The following is a 19,048-nucleotide window of genomic DNA, read 5'->3' on the forward strand; positions in this document are numbered from 1 at the left end:
AAATGATGATCAGAACAGCTGGAGACATAAATTTTCTCAACTATAATTTTAGAAACTTTTTCCTAGATGTCTTAGTAGTGGCAAATACCAATTTTATTGTTCCTTCTAAAGGGAATCATGTTTTTCCTCACATTAAATAAAACTGAACATAATGAAGATAATCAGGAAATTAATGTTGAGAACCAGAAAGGGAAAAAGCAAAGGAAAAAAATGTAGTCCCTAATATTGAGGGCTTGATAGGTCTTAATAGTAAGTCCAAGTTATGAGAAAGATGAAATTAGGAGGGAGTAATTACTATAAAGAACATACAAGGGTATACAGAAATACTATCCAGTAGAAAATTAAGACACCGCTAAGCAATAAGAGAAGATAGATATTCGTTGTATGGATGCGTATTTCATGGGAGAGAAATATGGTAGGTACATTCCTTTAATGTTTTCGATCCATACACATTTTCAAATGAATATGTATTGTGTGCCCTCCTAACATGTTTTTAAAAATAATGATTGTATTTGTTTTTCTCCTTTAATAAAATTGGGATATGTATTGGAAAAACTTGAAAACTAGAGAAAAGTCAACTTTGTAAGTAGAATAAGCACTGAACCTTGGACATCACTGAACAGGTTGCCTGAGACAGAGAAATCGTTCTAATCTTGATAAATGGTGGAACAAAGTTTGGACTTGTTTATATTGAGGTACACTTGCCACATTCAGAAGGACAATTCTACTAGAAAATTGGGTAAACTTCATATGTTTGCATGTAGAGGAGTATTAGGAGGAACTTAAAGGAGGACCGTGGGGGAGAAGAAGGGGAGAAATAGTGGGGGAGACGGAGAGAGGCAAACCATGAGAGACTCTTGAATGCTGAGAACAAACTGAGGACTGATGGGGGTGTGGGGAAAGGGAGGTGATGGGCATGGAGGAGGGCACTTGTGGGGATGAGCACTGGGTGTTATATGGAAACCAACTTGATAATAAACTATTTGTACAAAAATATTTTAAAAAATAAAAAAAAATTTTTTGAGGAACCTCCACACTGTTTTCCAGAGGGGCTGCACCAGTTTACATTCCCACCAACAGTGTAGGAGGGTGCCCATTTCTCCACATCCTCACCAGCATATAAAGTAAACTGATTTGATCATTTAAGCCACTCTGACAGGAATGAGGTGGTATCTCAGTGTAGTTTTGAATTGTATATCCCTGATGAGGAGGGACGCTGAGCATCGTTTCATGTGTCTGTTGGCCATCTGGATGTCCTCTTTGGAGAAGTGTCTGTTCATATCTTCTGCCCATTTCTTCACTGGATTGTTTGTTTTTCAGGTATGGAGTTTGGTGAGTTCTCTATAGATTTTGGATACTAACCCTTTATCTGATAAGTCATTTTCAACTACTCTTTGACAAAGCAGGAAAGAGTATCCAATGGAAAAAAGACAGCCTCTTTAACAGATGGTGCTAGGAGAACTGGATAGCAACATGCAGAAGAATGAAACTAGATGACTTCTCACACCACACACAAAAATAAACTCAATGGATAAAGGACCTGAACGTGAGACAGAAAACCATCAAAACCCTAGAGGAGAAGGCAGGAAACAACCTCCTTGACTTCCACCGCAGCAACTTCTTACTTGACACATCCCCAAAGACAAGGGAGTCAAGAGCAAAAATGAACTATTGGGACCTCATCAAGATTAAAAGCTTCTGCACAGCAAAGGAAACAATCTATAAAACTAATAGGTAACCGACAGAATGAGAAAAGATAGTTGCAAATGATATATCAGATATAGGCACCTTTCAAGATTCTGATATCAAGAGGTTTTTTAAATTCTATTTTTCCCACCTGAGAGGACTCTTGCTCCCTCTAGTGGGGATCCAGTCCCAGCCCCCTCCTTTCCACTTGCTCCTTCCTCCTCTGAAGCTCACAGTTTTTCCTGTAAATCCTTCCTCGGGACTACTGCAAGCACCAAAAGGGAAGACGTGGAGGCAAGAGGGGCTCAGAAAGGATGTGTTCCCATCTCTACAACACTCCCTCGCATAAACCAGTGCCTATCCTTGCAGTCTCCTCCCCATCCACCTACGCATTCTCACTAGAAGGTGTGCAGCCCTGACTCTCTGACCCTCAGGCTTGCAAAGGGACTGAGTGAGGGGAACCTGTGCTGCTGCAACCAAGAGCAAGCTGGAGACCTGCCACTCACCCCTCATCTCCCAGCACTTTGTGTCCTAACTTTGTCACTCCTTATCCATCCTCTTTCTCCAAAGCCACCCTCTGCCTCTGGTACTCTTGGTGTTTTAAATACCCACAATGGTGGAAGAGGGGATACTACTTAAAATAGAACTTTAACTTTCCATGTCTTTCTATTGTCTTCTCCTGTGATTTGTTTCCACACCCCAACTACCAAAATGATTTGTACCAAAATGGGCATGGGACACAGGGAGTGAACCTTATTTAAGTTAAAAGCTTTCCAGAGGATACCCATATATCCATATTCATATGCTACTTGTCCCTAAGACCAACTACAATGGAGTTTGGGTAAAGAGCCAGTGTCAAAAAAGAGGACTGACCCAGTTGGGGGTTCAGCCCTCAGCCGCCAGCCATCCCAGTGCCAGAGTTACCCCAGCCTGCTCCAGTTGGGACACAAACTTACAGCATTCCTCGAAAGTTGCTTTGCCCTCATTCCTTGACTTGAAGTTTTTCCTTCTCTGCATCAGGAATCATTACTCAAAGGATACAAAAGAAAAAGGGACTTGGGCCCAGATAGACTCCCGTCATGTGACAGCCATGTCATAGAGGAGTACAGGCTTCCAATCCTCCCTCCCACTCAGGCAGGGAAGCAGGAATCTTCATCCCCTCATCCTCTTCCTCTCACCCTGGGTCTGGAATGTTTCTTTTTCCACCTCTGCATGTCAGGAAGCCAGATATAGTCTGTAGCTTTTCTAATCCTCAGTGAAAAGCAGAATGTTCCTTTGGAGTTACTGTCCATTTGCAATTCTTATGGAATTAGCCTTTTCTCCTGTTTCTCCTGTCCCCAACCTGTTCCTTCTCTGGGCCTCCTCCCATCATTGTCATTATTTTTCTCCTGAGGTCCTTGTTTTCACCTAAATAGCTCTGGAGTTAGGTATTAGGAAAGGAGGCTGGGAGTTGGAAAGTGGAACATTAAATTTCTTTTATGTACTTTCTATTCCACTTTTTAAACTTAAAATGCTTTGCTTTTTCATTACAGAAATACAATACCTACATTTTGGGAGGGAAAAGAAGGAGCATCCCAAGATTTCTCTTTTCACATAGGTGCATTGCTATTTGGCTAAATTAACATATAACCAATAGAAAATATTTTCCATCATCTACAAAGAAACGGAGAAATTTTAAAACATACTGATTGCTCATAGTACTTAACACATATTCTTTGGGGGAAAAAAGTAATCTACAATAAAAAAATAAAATTTTCTACAAAATAGGAAATCCTTCATAACATGGGCATGTTTATATTTGTCATTTAGAAAATGTTCTAATAATGCTTCTTCAATATTTTTTTTAAAAATACAGGCTAATTAGGCCTATTGGGTTGGAGGCAAGATGGCGGAGAAGTAAGGAGCTCTATACATTTCTCCTGCACCCATCTCTCAAACAAAGAAGGCCTGAAGTCATAGGACACTGAGCCACAGGAGTTTGTGAAGATAAAGAGACAGAGTACACTGGGAAGGAACCGCATAAGTGCGTGAGTGCAAACTGGGGAAGATAAAAGATACTGAAGAAGGGAGGGAACCCGGCTTGGATGCAGCTGCAGTGAGTGATAAACTAGCTAGTGGTGGCGAGCTGCTAAGAGTCCAGGGGAAAGGAAAGAAAAGCTGAGATTGTTCATAGAACCTTCACTGGAGAAGAGAAAAAACCTCAGCTTGGAAAGACAGTGTTTTTTAGCTCTGGCTGGGATGCTGAATTTAAACTAGGTGCCCTGGTCCCTGAAGGCACAAGGAAAAACTGAACTGCCCTGTGCCCGGCACCATCCATGGCGGTGGCCCAGTGAAGCGGCAGCAACGCCTGCGGAGGCAGTACTGGTGCCCCGTGAAGCACCATCGGCACTCGCAACAGCGGCCCTCTGAAGCGTCATCGGAGGCGACCCAGTGAAGCAGTGCCTGCAGACAGTAAAGCCACGGCAGCGCGCTGCAGCGTCGCGGACTCTAAGGACCTGAAGTTGCTACCTTCCCGGAACGCATTCTCACTCCGGTTGTATCCCTGCTTGACCCCAGCGTATATGAGGCTGCAACACTTCCCCCACCCCCCTCAACCCCTAGGCAACAGGGAAGCAGCAACCTACAGGACTGTTCAGGGCAGTGTAACAAAGCCCGCGGACTGGGACCTTGAAACAGGCAGGATGAGGGGCATAGAACTCAGCCCACCTTGGCTAGGTCCTCAGCACAGGGAGATCGGACTGAAGAAGTGATTTGCAACGCTGGGTTGAGAAGTGACTGGGGCGACGCCATTCTTCTCCCAACAACTACTAAGTAGGGACCTCAGGGAGGCCAGCAGACACAGTGGACACAACACCTGCCTACACCAAACCATGCCCATCCACTCCAGATAGCTGTTTTGTTGTCCTTGTAGCTGTTTTTACCTCAGCCTGGGTTTGCATGTTTATAGGTTTTGTCTTTGCGTTTGTGTACCTGTGTTCCCTCTCTGGTTGTCTGTTTTCTTTTTCCAGGGCTGCCTCAAGAAACAAGACAAACTGCACATGGGGGAGAGTCCCAAATACAACTACCAGTAGGGAAACAAAATAACCACACTCAACAAGAGAAACCAAGAGACACCATCCAAAGAACATTTCGTGAACAGACAGGCCTAGAACAGTCAAAAGAGCCTTCTCTAATACAGCAGAACTTGCAGGGTTTGTGTGTACAACAAGCTTTTAAAATTAACATGGATAGAAAGCTAACCAAAATGACGAAACAGAAGAACTCTCCTCGAAAGAAACTCCAGGAAGAAATGACAGCTAGAGAACTGCTCAAAACAGATATAAGCAACATAACGGAAGAAGAATTTAGAACAATAATCATAAAATTAATCGCCGGGCTTGAAAAAAGCATGGAGGACATCAGAGAAACTATGGCTACAAACAATATGGAGCTTAAAAATACTTATGGTGAATTTAAAAATGAGATAAATGAGATACATAATAAACTGGAGGCGTCCAATGCACGGATTGAAGAGGCAAAAATGAGAATAAGTGATTTATTTTATATATATTTATATATATATTACAGAAAAAGAAGAAACTGAGAAAAGAGAGATAAACTGATCCAGGAACATGAAAGAAGAGTTCGAGAACTCAGCGATACAATCAAATGGAACAATATCCGTATCATAGGAATTCCAGAAGAGGAAGAGAGAGGGAAAGGTGCTGAAGGAGTCCTGGAACAAATTATAGCAGAGAATTCCCCAACCTGGAGAGGGAAGTAGACTTTGAAATTCAAGAGGCACAGAGAACTCCCCTCAGACGTAACTTGAATCGACCATCTGCACGGCATATCATAGTGAAACTGGCAAAATATAAGGACAAAGAGAAGTTTGAAAGCAGCTCAGGAGAAAAGGGCCCTAACATTCATACATAGGGAAACCTATCAGAGTGGTGACAGACCTATCTACTGAAGCTTGGCAGGCCAGAAAGGAACGGCAGGAGATCTTCCACGTGATGAACAGAAAAAATAAGCAGCCAAGAATCCTCTATCCAGCAAGCCTGTCCTTCAAAATAGAAGGAGAGATAAAAATTTTCCAAATAAACAAAAATTGAAAGAATCTGTCACCACTAGACTAGCCGTATAAGAAATCCTGAAGGGTCCTCTCTGAGGGAAGTGTTGCAAGGAATGCAAGATACCAGAGACACGACCACAAGCATGAATCCCACAAAGTACACAATGATTCTAAACCCACATATTTCAAGAATAATACTGAATGTAAATGGGCTGAATGCTCCAATCAAAAGACATAGAGTGGTAGTATGCATTAAAAAAAAAAAAGTCCATCTATTTGCTGTGTACAAGAAATGCATTTTAGACTGGAAGGTACCTTCAGATTAAAAGTAAGGGGATGGAGAAATATATATCATGCTACGGGAAGTTAAAAGAAAGCTGGAGTAGCTCTACTTCTATCAGACAAACTGGACTTTCAAGACAATAACAAGGGATGAAAAAGGGCATTATATAATAATTACAGGGTCTATCCATCAGGAAGTACTAACAATCATAAATGTCTATGCACCGAATATGGGAGCACCAAAATATTTAAAACAGTTAATCACAAAAAGAAACAATCTTATAGATAAGAATGTGCTAATAGTAAGGGACTTTAATACTCCACTTACAGCAATGGATAGATCAACCAGACAGAAAATCTCTAAAGAAACAATAAACTTGATGGGGTGCCTGGGTGGCTTAGTTGGTTAAGCGTCCGACTTTTGCTTAGGTCATGATCTCACGGTTCGTGGGTTCCAGCCCCGCGTCGGGCTCTGTGCTAACTGCCAGCTCAGAGCCTGGAGCCTGTTTCAGTATGTGACTCCCTCTCTCTCTAACCCTCCCCTGCTTACGCTGTCTCTCTCTCTCTCTCCTAGAAATAAACAAAAAACATTAAAAAAAAAAGAAACAATAGACTTGAATGACACATTGGACCAGATGGATATGACAGATATATTCAAACTCTGCATCCTGAGACCAGGGAATTAACTTTCTTCTCAAGTGCGCATGGCATATTCTCAAAGATAGATCTCATACTGGGACATAAAGAAGCCCTCTAAAAATATAAAAGAATTGAGATCATCCCATGCACACTTTCATATCATAATGCTTTGAAACTTGAAATCAATCACAAGAAGAAGTCTAAAAAAAACTCCAAAAACATGGAGGTTAAAGAACACCCTACTCAAGAATGAATGGGCCAATGAGGCAATTAGAGAAAAAATTTAAAAATATATGAAAAGAAATGAAAATGAAAACACAACAATCCAAACTCTATGGGATGCGGCAGAAGCAGTCCTAAGAGATAAGTACATTGCTCTCCAGGCCTATTTCAAGAGATTAGAAAAAGCGCAAGTGCAAAATCTAACAGCTCACCTAAAGGAACTAGAGGCAGAGCAACAAAGCACCCCAAGTCCAGTAGAAGAAAAATAGTAAAAATCAGGTTAGAAATAAACAACATAGAGACCAAAGAAACAATTGAACATATCCATAAAATCAAGAGTAGGTTTTTTGAAAAAATAAACAAAATCGACACACCTCTAGCCAGGCTTCTCAAGAAGAAAAAAGAGAGCACCCAAATAGAAAGAAAATGGACATATTACAACCAACCCCTCAGAAATACAAGCAATTATCAAGGAATACTATGAAATATTATATGCCAACAAATTGGACAAATTAGAAGAAATGGACAAATTCCTAAACACACACTCACTACCAAAACTCACACGGGAATAGATAGAAAATCTGAACAGACCCGGAACTAGTGAAGAAATCGAATCAGTTATCAAAAATCTCCCAACAAATAAGAGCTCTGGGCCAGATGGCTTCCCTGGGGAATTCTACCAGACATTTAAAACAGAATTAATCCCCATTCGTCTCAAGCTATTCCAAAAAATAGAAATCGAAAGAAAACATCCAGACTCATTTTATGAAGCCGGCATCACTCTGATTCTCAAGCCAGACAGATATCCAGCAAAAAAAAAAAAAAAAAAAAAAGAGAACTACAGGCCAATATCCTTGATGAAAACACATAACACATGCAAAAATCCTCAACAAGATACTTGCAAATGGAAGTCAACAGCACATAAAAAGAATTATCCACCGGGATCAAGTGGGATTATTCCTGGGTTACAGGTCTGGTTCAATATTTGCAAATCAATCAATGTGATACATCACATCAAGAAAAGAAAAGTTAAAAACCATATGATCCTGCCATTAGATGCAGAAAAAGCATTTGACAAAATACAGCATCGCTTCTTAATAAAGACACCCGAGAAAGTCGGGATAGAAGTAACTTACTTAAACATCATAAAAGCCATCTATGAGAAGCCCTCAGCTAACATCATCCTTAACAGGGAAAAACTGAGAGCTTTCCCCCTGAGATCAGGAACACGACAAGGATGTCCACTCTCACCACTGTTGTTTAACATAGTGCGGGATGTCTTAGCATCAGCCATCAGACAACAATAGAAATCAAAGGCCTCAAAATTGGCAAAGAAGAAGTCAAACGTTCACTTTTACAGACGACATGATTCTCTACATAGAAAACCCGACAGACTCCACCAGAAGCCTACTAGAACTGATCCAAGAATTCAGCAAAGTTGCAGGGTACAAAATCAACGTGCAGAAATCGGTTGCATTCTTATACATCAACAATGAAACAACGAAAAGAGAAATCAAGAAACTGATCCCATTCATAATCGCACAAAAAAACCATAAAGTACCTTGGAATAAACCTAATCAAGGATATAATAAATCTGTATGATGAAAACTATAGAAAACTTTGGAAGCAAATTGAAGAACACACAAAGAAATGGAAAAACATTCCATGCTCATGGATAGGAAGAATAAATATAGTTCAAATGTCATTACTACCCAAAGCAATCTACACATTCAATGCAACCCCAATTAAATTGCACCAGCATTCTTCTCGAAACTAGAACAAACTATCCTAAAATTTGTATGGAACCACAAGAGATCCCGAATAGCCAAAGTAATATTGAAGAAGAAAACCAAAACGGGAGGCATCACCATCCTAGACTTTAGCCTCTACTACAAAGCTGTCATCATCAAGACAGGATGGTGTTGGCACAAAAACAGACACGTAGACCAATGGAATAGAATTGAGAACTCAGAATTGGACCCAAAAATGTACAGCCAACTAATCTTTGACAAAGCAGGAAAGTGTATCCAATGGAAAAAAGACAGCCTCTTTAACAGATGGTGCTGGGAGAACTGGACAGCAACATGCAGAAGAATGAAACTAGGTCATTTTCTCACACTATACACAAAAATAAACTCCAAATGGATAAAGGACATGAACGTGAGACAGGAAACCATCAAAATCATAGAAGAGGAAGCAGGAAGCAACCTCCTTGACCTCCACCGCAGCAATTTCTTACTTGACACATCCCCAAAAGCAAGGGAATCAAGAGCAACATAAACTCTTGGGACCTCATCAAGATTAAAAACTTTTACAAGGCAAAGGGGACAATCCATAAAACTAATAGACAACCGACAGAATGGGAAAAGATAGATGCAAATGACATATCAGATAAAGGGCTAGTATCCAAAATCTATAAGGAACTCACCAAACTCCACACCCAAAAAACAAACAACCCAGGGAAGAAATGGGCAGAAGATATGAACAGACACTTCTCCAAAGAGGACATCCAGATGGCCAACAGACACATGAAACGATGCTCAGCATCCCTCCTCATCAGGGAAATACAAATCAAAACCACACTGAGATACCACCTCACGCCAGTCAGAGTGGCTAAAATGAGTAAATCAGAGAACTCTAGATGTTGGCGTGGATGTGGAGAAATGGGCACCCTCCTACCCTGTTGGTGGGAATGTAAACTGGTGCAGCCCCTCTGGAAAACAGTGTGGAGGTTCCTCAAAAAATCAACACTAGAACTCCCCTATGACCCAGAAATAGCATGCTAGGAATTTACCCAAGGGATACAGGAGTGCTGATGCATAGGAGCACATATACCCCAATGTTCATAGCAGCACTCTCCACAATAGCCAAAACATGGAAAGAGCCTAAGTGTCCATCAATGGACAAATGGATCAAGAAGATGTGGTTTATCTATACGATGGAATACTACATGGCAATGAGAAAGAATGAAATCTGGCCATGTGTAGCAACATGGATGGACCTTGAGGGTGTTATGCTGAGTGAAATAAGTCAGGCAGAGAAGGACAAATATCATATGTTTGCACGTATAGGAGGATTAAGAGGAACTTATTGAAGCACTATGGGGCAGAAGAAGGTGGGAAATAGTGGGGGAGGGGGAGATAATCAAACCATGAGAGACTCTTGAATGCTGAGAACAAACTGAGGAGTGATGGGTGTGGGGGAGGAAGGGGGAAGATGGACATGGAGGAGGGCACCTGTGGGGATGAGCACTGGGTGTCATATGGAAACCAACTTGACAGTAAACTGTTTGTAAAAAAAAAAAAAAAAAAAAAAAACATAAAAATAAAAATAAAAATGCCTCATCCTTTAAAAAAAAAAAACAGGCTAATTAGGGGCGCCCAAGTGGCTCAGCCAGTTAAGCATCCCACTTTGGTTCAGGTCATGACCTCATGGGTAGTGAATTCGAGCCCTGCATTAGGCTCTGTGCCGACAGCTTGGAGCCTGGAACCTACTTCGGATTCTGTGTCTCCATTTCTCTCTCTCTGCCCTTTCCCTGTTCTCTCTCTCTCTCTCTCAATCTCTCTCTTTCACAAAAATAAACAGTAAAATTAAAAAAAAAAAAACAAGATAATTGGTTTGGAAATTTTATACCTAAATTTTTCTAAAACAAATCAACACTTTATATGTTTAGTAAATTAGTCCCAGTAGAGCCTAAGTGTCTTATTTTTGTCCTGTTTTAGAGAAACATAAATATTGGTTTTATAAATAATCGTTTCAGTTATATTCTGTTAGGATATAGCCTGCTAAGCCTCTCACCTCTGGCCTCCTTACCTCCAGGGAACATAGAAAAAGCCTAGGTTAGCCTTAGCAGGGTTGCTGCCTGCCTCCCCACCCCCACTATGATGGCCCCTCAGCCAAGCTTACACCATGGTTTAAGAGACTCACCCACTCAGGCCAGAAGGGAGTGGCAGGAAATATTCAATGCACTGAATAAGAAAAATATGCAGCCAAGAATGCTTTATCCAGCAAGGTTGTCATTTAGAATAGAAGAGATAAAGTCTTTTCCAGACAAACAAAAACTAAAAGAGCTCATGACCACCAAACCAGCCCTGCAAGAGATCCTAAGGGGTATACTGAGAGTGGAAACAGCAAAACTACAGAGACCAGAGACAACACCACAAGCACAAAACCTACAGATAACACAATGACACTAAATCCATATCTTTCAATAATCACTCCGAACGTAAATGGACTAAATTCCCCAATCAAAGACATAGGGTATCAGAATTGATAAAATAAAATAAACAAGATCCATCTATATGCTGCCTACAAGAGACTCATTTTAGACCTGAGGACACCTGCAAATTGAAAGTGAAGTGTTGGATAACCATCTATCATGCTATAGGATGTCAAAAGAAAGCCAGAGTAGCCATACTTCTATCAGACAAACTAGATTTTTTAATGTTTATTTTATTTTTGAGAGAGAGAGAGTAAAAACAGGAGGAGGGGCAGAAAGAGAGAGAGAGAGAGACACCGAATCTGAAGCAGAATCCAGGCTCTGAGTTGTCAACAAAGAACCCGATGCAGGACCCAAACCCACAAGCCATGAGATCACGACCTAAGCTAAAGTCAGATGCTTAACCAAATGAGCCACCCAGGCACCCCCAGACAAACTAAATTTTATAACAAAGACTGTAACAAGAGACAAAGGACATTATATCAGGATTAAAGCATATATCCATCAAGATGAACTAACAATTGTAAATATGTATGCCTCCAGTGTGGAACACACAAATATATGAACCAATTAATCACAGAGATAAATAAATGTAGAGATAACAATATTGTGATTGTAAGAAAATTCAACACTTCACTTATAGCAATGGACAGATCATCTAGGCAGAAAATCAGTAAGGAAACAATGGTTCTGAATAACACATAGGACCAGATGGACTTAACAGATATATACAGATCTTTTCATCCAAAAGCAGTAGAATCCACATTATTCTTGAGTGCACATGGAACATTCTCCAAAATAGATCATGTGGGGATCACAAAACAGCACTCAACAAATATAAAAGGATTGAGATAATATCATGCATATTTTCAGATCACAACAATTTGAAACTTGAAATCAACCACGAGAAATCCTCCAAGTACATGGAAGTTAGAGAACATCCTACTAAAGAATGAATAGGTCCACCAGGAAATTTAAGAATAACTTAAAATATATGGAAGCAAATGAAAATGAAAACATGACAGTACAAACCCTCTGGGATGCAGCAAAGGCAGTCCTGAGAGGAAAATACATCACAATCCAGGCCTATCTCGAGAAGCAAGAAAATTCCCAAATATAGAATCAAAACTCACACTTAAAGGAGCTAGAGACAGAAAAGAAAAGAAACCCCAAAGCCAGCATAAGAAAAGAAATAAAGATTAGAGCAGAAATAAACAATATAGAATCTCCCCCCCCCACAAAAACAGTAGAATACATTAATGAATCTAAGAAATGGGTTTTTGAAAGAATAAACAAAATTGATAAACCCCTAGACAGACTTCTCAAAAAGAAGAGTGAGGACCTAAATGGATAAAATCACAAATGAAAGAAGTGAGATCACAACCAGCACCACAGAAATACAATTATTAGAGAATACTATGAAAAAGTACATGCAAACAAACTGGATAATCTGGAAAAAATGGACAAATTCCTAGATATCCACACACTACCAAAACTCAAACAGCAAGAAACAGACCCATAACCAGTGAAGAAATTGAACTGGTTATCAAAAATCTCTAGTAAATAAGAGTCCTGGGCCAGATGGCTTTCCAGAGGAATTCTACCAGACATTTAAAGCAGTTAGTACCTATTCTTCTCAAGCTGTTCCAAAAACTAGAAACTGAAGGAAACCTTCCGGACCCATTCTATGAAGACAGCATTACCTTGATTCCCAAACCAAGAAAAGACTACACTATAAAAGAGAACTACAGGCCAATATCCCTGATGAACATGGATGCAAAATTTCTCAATAAGATACTAGCAAATCAAATTCAACAGTATGAGAAAAGAATTATTCGCCATTATCAAGTGGGATTCATTTCTGGGCTGCAGGGCTAGTTTAATGATACATCACACTAATGAAGAAAGTATAAGAACGACTGTCTTCTGTGAGTGAAAACATATGTATCTGACTTTTTCTAACTTATTTCACTTAGCATAATATCCTCCAGTTCCATCCACGTTGCTGCAAATGGCAAGATTTCATTCTTTCTCATTGCCAAGTAGTATTCACATCTCCTTTATCCATTCATCAGTTGATGGACATTTAGGCTTTTTCCATAATTTGGTTATTGTTGAAATCACTGCTATAAACATTAGGGTACATGTGCCCCTACGCATTAGCACTCCTGTATCCCTTGGGTAAATTCCTAGCAGTGCTATTGCTGGGTCATAGGGAACAAAATGAGGGTTGATGGGGAGTGGGGGAGAGAGGAAAGTGGGCGATGGGCATTGAGGAGGGCACTTATTGGGATGAGCACTGGGCATTGCATGTAAGCCAATTTGACAGTAAACTATATTTTAAAAAATAGATATAATAAATTAATTAATTAATTAATGCAATATAGAAGCTTCAAACAAAGAAAGTTCTGGTTTCTACAATATAGCTTAATTTGTTCTAGAAGTTCACATAAATTAAATTATAGAATATGTAAATAAAATGACAGTATGGTATTGGCACAAACCAGACACATAGACCAATGGAATACAATAGAGAATCCAGATTTAGGAATACATATGTATGGTCAACTAATCTTTGACAAAGGAGGAAAGAGTATCCAATGGAAAAAAGTCAGCCTCTTTAGCAAATGGTGCTGCGAAAACTGGACAGCAACATGCAGAAGAATGAAACTAGACCACTTTCTTACACCAAATGGATGAAAGACCTAAATGTAAGACAAGAAACCATCATAATTCTAGAAGAGAAAACAGGCAACAACCTCTTTGACCTTGGCTGCAGTAACTTCTTACTTGACATGTCTCTGAAATAAAAGCAACAATGAACTGGGGCGCCTGGGTGGCTTAGTCGGTTAAGCGTCCGACTTTCACTTAGGTCATGATCTCACGGTTCGTGGGTTCGAGCCCCGCGTCGGGCTCTGTGCTGACTGTCAGCTCAGAGCCTGGAGCCTGTTTCGGAGTCTGTGACTCCTTCTCTCTCTGACCCTCTCCTGCTCACGCTGCCTCTCTCTCTCTCTCTCTCCTAGAAGTAAATAAAACATTAAAAAAATTTTAAAAAAAGCAACAATGAACTATTGGAGCCTCATCAATATAAAAAGCTTCTGCACAGCAAAGGGAACAATCACCAAAACTAAAAGATAGCTTACAGAATGGGAGAAGATATTTGCCAGTTACATATCAAGGGTTAGTATGCAAAATCTATAAAGAACTTAACAAACTCAACACCTGAAAAACAAACAATCCAGTGAAGAAATGGGCAGAAGACATAAATAGACATTTTTTTCCAAAGAAGACATCCAAATGGCTAACAGATACATGAAAAAATGCTCAACATCACTTATCATCAGGGAAATAACAAATCAAAACTACATTGAGATACCACCTCACACCATTCAGAATGGCTAAAATTAATAACTCAGAAACAACAAATGTGGGGCCCCTGGGTGTCTTAGTCGGTCGAGCGTCCAACTTCGGCTCAGGTCATGATCTCACGGTTTGTGGGTTCGAGCCCTGCGTCAGGCTCTGTGCTAACAGCTGGCTTAGAGCCTGGAGTCTGCTTCAGATTCTGTATCTCCCTCTCTCTCTGACCCTCCCCTGCTCATGCTGTCTCTCTCTCTCTCAGAAATAAATAAAAAACATTAAAATTTTTAAAAAAAGAAACAACAAATGTTGGTGAGGATGCGGAGAAAAGGGAAGTCTCTTGCATTGTTGGTGGGAATGCAAACTGGTGCAACCACTCTGGAAAACAGTGTAGAGGTTCTTCAAAAAACTAAAAGATAGAAATTACCTTACGACTTAGCAATAGCACTACTAGGAATTTATCCAAAGGATACAGGAGTGCTGATTCAGAGTGGCACATGTACTTCAATGTTTATAGCAGCACTATGAACAGTAGCCAAGTTATAGAAAGAGCCCAAATGTCCATCAATTGATGAATGGATAAAGAAGCAGTATATATAATAATATATATTATTTTACATATATTATATATAATATTATATATATATAATGTAGTATTACTCAGCAATCAAAAGGAATGAATTCTTTCCATTTGCAGCAACGTGGATGGAACTGGAGTGTATTATGCTAAGTGAAATAAATCAGTCAGAGAAAGACCGATATCATATGTTTTCAGTCATATGTGGAGTTGAGGAACTCAACAGAAGACAATGGGGGGAGGGAAAAATAATAGTTACAGAGAGGGAGGCAAATCATAAGAGACTTTTAAATACAGAGAACAAACTGAGGGAGGAAGGGGGTGGGGGTGGGGAAAATGGGTGATGGGCATTGAGTAGGGCACTTGTTGGGATGAGCACTGCATGTTTTTTATATGTGATGAATCATGGAAATCTACTTCCAAAGTCAAGAGCACACTATACAGTATAGTTTAGCTAACTTGACAATAAAGTATATATATAAATAATTATATATATGTGTGTGTGTGTATGTATATATATGTGTGTGTATATATATATATGTACATACTTATATATATGTGTGTGTGTGTATATTCTCAACCTAGGAAGTCTATGGACCACCTGAAATTCTAAGCAAGTTCGTGCATGATTGGAGCTAGTGAGATACATGAAATTTTGTGGGGAAAGAGTTGTACCTTAGGAACCTGAACAGGGTGACATTATGAGGAAGCTGAAACTGAGGAAGAGAAAAGACATAAGAGGAGAAGGGGATGTGAAAGGAAGGGAGAATGAGACAGCAGCTGAGCCAAGTTAATGGCAGAGCACTACATACTGGTCCTGGCCCCTGGAGGTCCATTAGAAACTGGCTGTTGGTTCTCAGATTCCCTTAAGGTTATAGTGCTCTTTACTGTTCCTTCAATGCCTACCATGGATCCTGCTTCAGCTGAGCTAGCCTAAGTATCTATTCCTTAAAACCAATGAGACTAACTAAAACAATAGCTATCTGTAATAAAACATTCTTAAAAATCAACAAAATAACAGTAGTTATCACTACTTAAAAACTGGTGAAAAGACATCAAAAAGGTATTGACCAAAGAGATATCTATGTGGAGAACAAGTATAAGTTATAAGATTTTGATCACTAGTGGTCAAAATATACAAGTTAAAACTTCAAAGTACTCTTATTTACCCTTCAAACTGAGGAATATTTTTTTTTAAAAAGCAATACCATCCATTTTGTGTAAGGTTATTTGTATGGACTATCAGTACACTTGTAAATTGGTTAAATTACCTTGCAGGAACTTTTGGCAATATACATTGAAAGTTAATAAGATTTTCAAACTTTTAGACCTAGCAATATCAAGTTTTGAAAAATTTCCTCAGGAAATAATAATGATTTTGTGCAAAGATTTCAGTGATGGCTTAGCTTAAAATAGAAAAAACAAAGGCAATCTAAATATTAAACAAGAAATTGACTAAAGTACTGTAAATTTTAACATGTTGACATACAATAATAATAAGTCTGAGTTATCTTAAAAATATCTATTTCATTGTTTTGTGTAGGTAATTCAGGTGGGCTGCAGAAAATTTGGAATATATACAAGAATTATAGACATGAAATTTTAAAAATTTGTATTACCATTCAACTTACATACTAATAAATTTACATACTTTTATATGCTGTACCCCCCCCACTAACATTGCAACTTATGTTAATATGTTATGAAGTAGAGATCTAAATATTTCAAAGGTAAATTTGACTGGGTGGGATTTTACTTTATATGTTAACCTTAGAATCCAGCCAGATGCAACTCTATTGCATTAACATACGCATTCAGGGATGATAATTGAGAAGAAAAGTCTGGAAGAGACATATGGATTTGGGTTGACAATACCTAGTAAGCACCTAATTTGTTGAATGGATAAGTGGATAAAATATAAGTTTGAGAGTCATCAAATACATGAAATGAGCATAGATTCTTGAGAATTTGCTTTCCTTCTATATGCACGTTTAAATATAACTAGGATAATTTTGTGAACATTGTTTTATAACTTGCTTTTAAATAATAATATTTATTGCCTTTTTTTGCAAAAGTGAAGCATTTTCACTGGAAGAAATAGCAAGGATAAATGCTCCTTGTCAAACAGAGCCAGAAATACAATCCTTCATGTGTCACTTTAAAAGAATTGGTAACTAAAACTATTTAATAATCTGCTTAAAATATTATAGAATTGCCAACAATATTACTTTTCCGACAAAAGATTATCCTAGAAAGAAAGGTTTCTTACCCGGTAAAATTTAGGGAAGAGATACCTCCTTTCTTGTTTATGACTAGTATTACAGCTTGACTATCTCAAACTTAGATTGGAGGAAGGCATAGTCACAGCATGCTAAGGAGAGCCTTATTTTATTTTATTTTATTTTGCTTTCTTTTGTTATTCTTTAAAGTATATTTATTTATTTTGAGAGGGAGAGCATGTACGAGGGGCAGAGAGAGAGAGAGAGAAATTGAGAATCCCAAGCAAGCTCTGCACTGTCAGTAGGGAGTCCTATGCAGCGCTGGAACTCACAAACCCTGAGATTATGAGCCGATGTGAAATCAAGAGTCAAATGCTTAGTAGTAACTGACTGAGCCATCCAGGTGCTCCTGAAGAGCATTTTAATGCATACTAGGCACAAACAGGGCAAGGGAACCAAATATGATGCATTCAACCACTGCAACAATCCCACACTTCAAATAGGTAGTGGAGTTCTTAAATCAGATCCTATCCCACTAAAGAAGTACATATGTGAAATATGCGCTATAAGATTTTATTATTTGTTGGGGCGCCTGGGTGGCTTAGTCGGTTGAGCGTCCGACTTTCGCTTAGGTCATGATCTCGCGGTTTGTGGGTTCGAGCCCCGCATCGGGCTCTGTGCTGACTGCCAGCTCAGAGCCTGGAGCCTGTTTCAGTCTGTGACTCCCTCTCTCTCTGACCCTCCCCTGCTCACGCTGTCTCTCTCTCTCTCTCCTAGAAATAAATAAAACATTAAAAAAAATTAAAAAAAAAAAAGATTTTATTATTTGTGAACTATTCTTTATTGTAGAAGTTACACATACCCACTGAGAAAATGTAAAAGAATCTACAAAGAAGTATATTAAAAAGTATATGTTACCCATAAGCCCACCAATCATCCAATCATAACCATTTCTAATATTTTGATGTATATTGTTCCATAATATTTTCTATGCATACATATATGTATATATAAATATCTACACACATTATTTTTAAATTAGATGCTCTGCAAGTTATGTTTTGTAACACTTCCATTCCAGTAAATATATGATTGACTAATATTTGGAAGATATTTTATTTCTTCTGCATGCTTTCAAAGGTTTGTCTAATTTTTCTAAATCTAATTAATATGTGTCTATTAAATATAAAATGTAAGTATATAAATGCAACACTTAAGAAGTAAAAGTTGCCTTTATATTAAATACTCATTCTTAAAGATATCCTATGGGAATAGCTCAGTATATATTCATTCACATTTCTAGTCTGATATAAAAATACAGTAAGAACCCACAATAACATGATTTCTGATATACAATAAAACCTTGGTTTGTTTGTGAGTATAATTCATTCTGGAAACATGCTTGTGATCCAAAGTACTTGTATATCAAAGTGAATTTCAAGAACTATTGGCTCAGTTGTGATCATGTGAAGTTCAGCATCATGTACTACTCATATTGGAAGACATCGCTCCTTTATCAAGTTAAATGTAATTAGAAATGTTTGCTCATCTTGCAGAACATTAGCAGAACAAGTTACTCGCAATCCAAAGTTTTCTTGTAATATGATGGGTGATGGTGAATAGAGACAGGGAGACATGGAAGGATGACATTTAAGCACCACTGCTGAGTAAACAACTGTTACAAGGTGGCCTCAAAACACAGCTGAGTCCCTGATAGATTTGGGTTGTGCATCCAGCTAACCAAACAGGCTCACATTAGTCATTTATTCATTTCTCAATAATATAACCTGGAA

This window comes from Hyaena hyaena, unplaced genomic scaffold (assembly GCF_003009895.1).
Source record: "Hyaena hyaena isolate Hyena2069 unplaced genomic scaffold, ASM300989v1 scaffold_1549, whole genome shotgun sequence".
NCBI lineage: Eukaryota > Metazoa > Chordata > Mammalia > Carnivora > Hyaenidae > Hyaena > Hyaena hyaena.